The sequence below is a fragment of the Bison bison genome, unplaced genomic scaffold (assembly GCF_000754665.1).
Source record: "Bison bison bison isolate TAMUID 2011002044 unplaced genomic scaffold, Bison_UMD1.0 scf7180017864388, whole genome shotgun sequence".
NCBI lineage: Eukaryota > Metazoa > Chordata > Mammalia > Artiodactyla > Bovidae > Bison > Bison bison.
The window spans coordinates 4720249-4726587 of NW_011494960.1; the positions used below are offsets into that span (position 1 = coordinate 4720249).

At 49.0% G+C, this 6339-nt stretch overlaps 1 pseudogene; it reads right to left on the bottom strand.

Moving 5' to 3' along the window:
- Window positions 1-4773: 4773 nt before the first annotated feature.
- Window positions 4774-5093, bottom strand: LOC105002028 (annotated as a pseudogene).
- Window positions 5094-6339: the final 1246 nt, after the last annotated feature.

Below are 6339 nucleotides of genomic sequence, written 5' to 3' on the forward strand. Positions count from 1 at the left end.
GTGGTGTTGTCCCACGGTGGGCAAGCAACCCCCAGTGGAGAAGCAGCTCCCATCGGTTTAGTGCTGGCAGCCACCAGGCGCTGCACTCGGCGGTTTACAGGACTCGTCACAGCGGGTGGACCTCCCTCAAGCCTCTGTCAGGCCTCCTCCCAGTGTCTACTTACAGAAACCTGGATTCCTCGGACTCCATGGATTATCTCATTTAACTGGGCGTCCAGAGAGATGGGGGACTCCTGCCACGGATGAGTCAGTGGCTGGACCACAGGACCCGGTTCTGTCTCAGCTCTGCTCCCCTCTACACTGCTTCATCCTCGGGGCGGGGCATAAGATGACTACACCAGGTTGGGGGGTCACCTTTCAGACATGACAATAGTCAGAGGAAGAGGAAGTGTTTCTCCCCTGAGGATCTCTCTTAAGAAATAAGAAACTCTCTCATAAGTGACCCCTTCCCCCAAAGACTTTCCCACAAACTGCATCCTAGGTCTATTTCTGACCCATGCCTTAGAAAATGGACCAGGGTCTTTACGTTAGACCATGACTCCACCATGGGATGGGAGTCAGGCTCCTTGAGTCACATGACCTTGTGGGGGGAGGGGTAGATGCTTTCGCAGTATCAGGGTGTAGTTAGGAAGGGGAGGAAGATGGATGCTGGGATAGGACACAGCATCTACAGGTGGGTATTTCATGTTTATTTTACAGATGAGCAAACTGAGGCTCAGGGAGTAACAGCTTCCTCAGGGTTACGGTTTACAAACAGGGCAGCTGGGATTTAAACCTATTCTATCCAACTCCAGAGCTCGTGTGCCTGATTTCTTCCCCAATTGCTCAGGAAAGGAGGCCAGGACACCTGGGTTCTTGTTCCCGTGGCACCGTTAGCTCAGGATTTGTTCTGGGACAATTTCCCTCCCCTCTCTGAGCTGCAGTTTCCTCCTCTGAGTGCAACAGGGCCTTCTCGGCCTAATATGCGGGACTGGGGTGGACACCAATGAGGTTATGGATGTGAGCGTCTCAGCAGCTGCAGGGGGAGGGTGCCTTGTGGTGTAGGAGGGACGCTAAGCTCTGGAATCTGGCTGCCTGTGAGTTCAGATCCTTATTAGTGAGACTTTGCACAAGTCCCTTGAAACATTCTATAGAGTGGGGATGATGATACCAAGTCACACAATTGTTAGGCCACATGAAGGCAAATCACTTGGCTTAATAAGGTGTCTAACACACAATAATTTCTTTTCTTGTTCTCTTTATAGGGAAAGCAGCTTCATCCTCCAAGCATAGGATACAGGGAAAATACTACTCAATTTTCTGAGGATAATATCCAGTGGTTTCTTTTTTTTTTTTTTTTAATGAGAGAGGGAGAGGGCAGGAGGAAGGAGGGAGAGAAAATTTTGCTGCAGTGCAACTGAGCCAATGCTCTGCAACTTCTAAGCCCAGATGCCACAACTAGAGAGTCTGTGAGCCACGGCAAAAGATCCACCCGACACAACAAAGATCCTATGTGCTGTAGCTAAGGCCTAATGCAGCCAAATAAATAAATGAATAATTAAAAAAAAAATAGATTCTTTAAAAAAAAATTTTTTTGCAAAGGCAGCTCCATTCCAACGGAGAATTGGCATTGCTTGGGCTTTGCTGCCCCCTGGTGGCCATTGTGAGTAAAAGTTAAAGTGATAGTCGCTCAGTTCAGTTCAGTTCAGTTCAGTCGCTCATTCGTGTCCGACTCTTTGCCACCCCATGAATCGCAGCACACCAGGCCTCCCTGTCCATCACCAACTCCCGGAGTTCACTCAGACTCACGTCCATCGAGTCAGTGATGCCATCCAGCCATCTCATCCTCTGTCGTCCCCTTCTCCTCCTGCCCAATCCCTCCCAGCATCAGAGTCTTTTCCAGTGAGTCAAGTCTTCACATGAGGTGGCCAAAGTATTGGAGTTTCAGCTTTAGCACCATTCCTTCCAAAGAAATCCCAGGGCTGATCTCAGTCATGTCCAAATCTTTGTGATCCCATGGACTGTAGCCCTCCAGGCTCCTCTGTCCATGGGATTCTCCGGGCAAGAATAGTAGCGTGGGTTGCCATTCCCTTCTCCAGGGGATCTTCCTAACCCAGGGATCGAACCCAGGTCTCCTGCACTGCAGGCAGATTCTTTACCGTCTGAGCCACAAAGGAAGCCCTGTGAGTAGAAAGGGCTGCCCCTAATTGCCGCCTGGAATGGCAGGAACTGGGAGAGGCCTTGCCGTCCACACATGCTGATTCCCCACGCACTAAAGGGAGGCCGTGTGGTTCCTGGGCTAGGGGTAGTCAGGAAACACTGAGCTAGTTCATTACATAGATGGGAAAACTATGGCCTTGAGAATAGGTGGCCCTCATCCAAGGGAGACACCAGGACAGGAGCCAGGCACTCAGGGCTCTAGACAGCAATGCTGTTTCCACTGTGCCTCGTCTGAAGCAATCTTGCCAAGTAAGCTCCAAAGACCCCCCAAAACTCACCTGCCGACCAGGGCTGGGATCCCTCTGCTGCTGCTGTGTCAGGGGGTCCCTCAGCCTGTGCTTGCTCTTCCACGGTGGTGGGGCACTTACTGTCTTAGAAAGCAGCCTGGTCCCTATTCCTGACCTTCAGGACATTTCCCCTTGCCTGGGCTCCAGACGGGCCTCTCCGCCTCCTTCCATACTGGATCTGGTTCTGCCATCTGGCGGTGAGGCACTCCATTCCCTGGCACACTGCAGAGACAGCAGGGCCAGGGGAGCTGGAGCTGGGAGGACGAGGAAGACGGAGTAAGTTCTTCACAGCATGTGGCACCGCCAGATGCATCTCTTCCCTGAATCCTGCAGGACAGGTGGGGTTAGTCTCACATTACCTCCAAGGGGGTTGAGGTGTAGGGAACTGGTGTTACCCTGTGCAAGCTCACACATGGGTTAGTGTCAAGGTGGACACAGCGAATATCCTTGAGTTCTGGATTTGGGAACTTCAGTCTGCTCACGACCAGGCACATCATTCTCCACTGCCCTACGGCACTCACTGGGTGTTGTGGCCACACGGGTACCTGGGGTAGTGTCTACTTTGTACAAACTTATTGTGAAGTAAAACACTCACAAGAAAAAGTGCACAAAGATGCATAACTCCATGATCTATTAGAAAAGCAGCTGCTTGTAAAATCACCACCCAAGTCACCAAAAAAAGGATGCCGCCAGCAATCCAGAGCCTCTTAGCTTTCCTGACCACTGTTCCCATCCTTGCTTTTCTTTCTACTGGGTTGGCCAAAATGATGTTACAAAAAACCTGGATGAACTTTTTGGCTGACCCAATAGTTTTACAAACCTACACGTGTGCCCACGCCTGACGGTAGTGTGACCCTTATGTAAATGGAATCACATTTAGCATCATTTTGTCTCTGACTGCTCTCATTCAGCACTCACTCAGCACCCACCCACAAATATTTTCATGGCTGGGGGACACTGACATCACAATTTTGTCAGTGGATGTGGGAACTGTTCCCAGGTCTTCTTGTACTGACCATGATAACTGCTCTGAACATTTGTGTACATATTTCTTGGTACATATCTGAATTCACCCCTTCATGGATCACTGCCATGTCATGGTGAAGGGGCTTGCATAACTCAATGAAGCTATGAGCCATGCTGTGCAGGGTCACCGAAGACAGACAGGTCATACTGGTGAGTTCTGACAAAACATGATCCTCTGGAGGAGGGAATGGCAAACCACCCCAGTATACTTGCCGTGAGAACCTCATGAACTGTATAAAGGGCCAAAAAGATACACCACCAAAAAATGAGCCCCTCAGGTCTGAAGGTGTTCAATATACCATCAGCCAATCTTAAGAGAAATCAGTCCTGAATACTCATTGGAAGGACTGATGCTAAAGCTGAAGCTCCAGTATTTTGATCACCTGATGGGAACAGCCGACTCATTGGAAAAGTCCCTGATGCTGGGAACGATTGAAGGCAGAAGGAGAAGAGGGCATCAGAGGATGAGATGGCTGGACGGCATCACCATGTCCATGATGCAATGGACGTGAACTTGGGCAGACCCCAGGAGATGGTGAGGGACAGGGAGGCCTGGTGTGCTAAGAGTCAGACATGACCCGGTGACTGCACAACAATAACAACATATGTATTCACGTATTTCTGTTGGGTATCTAAGTGTACTTCTTTCCTAGAGCTTCCGTAACTCAGTCTCTCAAACTGGGTGGCTTTAAAGCACAGAAAGTTATTCTCAGTTCTGGAGGCTGTAAGTCTGAAACAGGTGTTGGCAGGGCTGTGCTCCCTCTGAGATTCTGGGTGGAATCCTTCCTTGCCTCTTCGCAGCTTCTGGTGGAAGCGGGCAGCAGCCATCCTTGCTTTGCAGCTGCGCAGCTCCTGTCTCTCCATCTGCACGTGGCCCTCGTCCCTCATATCCTTCTGCTATCTTCGTATAAGGACAGTGGGCACAGTGCCCTAAGGGTCACCCTATTGCAGTAGAACCTCTTCATTAATTACACTTGCAAAGACCCTGTTTCTAAATAAGGTCACATTCTGAGGTACTGGGGGTTAGGATTTCAACATTTTTTGTTGTTGTTGTTGTTATAGCACAACATATATTTCAAGTGGACAAAAAATTAGTATCAGTTACGACCAAACAACAAGTTTCTTACGCTGCCTTTGATTGGGAGCTTCCTTTCCTGTACTTTGAGGTCTATACGACGCTTCTAGAAAATTTACTACTGTGGAAAATGGAGACTGCTTAAATCGAACGGAGGTATGGGAGGCCTGTGGTTTTTCTTTTTGATTAACTGCTGTAATACTGTCCTTCAGGGCACTGAAGAGGCTTCATATTTTTAGACATCATTAGGGGCTGGAGCTCTTACAGGACAGCTCTAATGCTGTATGAATTCTGCCACTTTGCTAGTGCTGATAGGGCTCTTGGGTCCACCACTCCATTAGAACTGTTAACTCCATTCAGATTAATTTTTGTTACAGATCTTACAAGGGGCTTCTTCTGGATATCTAGGTCCACTCTTCTATTTTAAGGCTGTATATTCGGTTTGCGTAAATTGTCTGAGCCCATGGTGGCTGCCATCTTACATCGCTGTCGCTCAAGATCAACATATGATTTTAGGGAACATAATTCAATCCTTAGTTACAACTCAGAGTGCAGATGCTAGTTGTCTTATCAGATCCCAAGAAAGGACTTGAGTGTAGACTGTTAATCTGTGAGGGAAGCACTTTTGAGGCAGAGGAAGCACCTGAGGCACAGAATTTAGGGTGGACTCATTCTACTGCCCCAGGTGTCTCAGGGCACCAGCAAGGTGATAGGAGAGAAAGCCAGGGAAGCATTCCTTGATTGCCACTGTGGGCAACTGGATCAATCAATCCCATTTGGGGAGCCTCTAAAGAGCTCTATGGTGCTTCCCCAGTGGCTCAGAAGGTAGAGAATCCGCCTGTAGTGAGGGAGACCTGGGTTTGATCCCTGGGTTGGGAAGATCCCCTGGAGAAGGGAATGGCAACCCACTCCAGTATTCTTGCCTGAGAATTCTGTGGACGAGGAACCTGGTGGGCTGCAGTCCATGGGGTCACAGAGTCAGACATGACTGAATGATGACATTTTCACTTTTCACAGAGCGCTGTAGAACATGCCTTCCACTCATCCCAAAGAGGGACGGGAAAGCTGGCCATTAATCTACTAACTACTGTATCTTACTGGTTTCAAGTTGTCCCCAAGGGCATAAATCCTCTGTGGGCTGCTCTGCACTTGAGTGGACAGGCTTCTGCGGCACCAGAGAAAGGTCTCAGAGGCAGGTCCTTGCGGTGGGATGCTGTCAGCCTCAGTTGTCCACTGCGGACTCAGGTGAAGCCAGGGCTGTGGATCGAGTCATCGACAGTGTCTGCTCCAGCGCGTGCCTTGTGATGCTTCTCCAGAGAAGACATGCAGATGGCCCTCAGGCACATGAAAAGATGCACAACATCTCTAATTATCAGCGAAATGCAAATCAAAACTACAACGAGGTCTCCATAAACTAGGTCCTTTGGTCTGAGACGTTATTCACTATTCCATGCAGTAAAGCAAGAGTGTGTTGGGCTTATTTGGGGAAGGTCTATTCTGTTTTTTTGAATCATCTGTGAGTCCTTGCACCATAGCACACGGACTTCATGATCTTTGAAAGTCCTGATATCTGGTAGAGAACTCTCTCTCTTCTTGGTCTTCCTCCTCATTGACTATGCTTCATCTTTTGCATTTCATTCCCTTCTGGTTTCCTCAGTGTGTATGCCCAGCAGTGGGATTGCTGGATCATAAGGCAGTTCTATTTCCAGGTTTTTAAGGAATCTCCACACTGTTCTCCATAGTGGCTGTCTC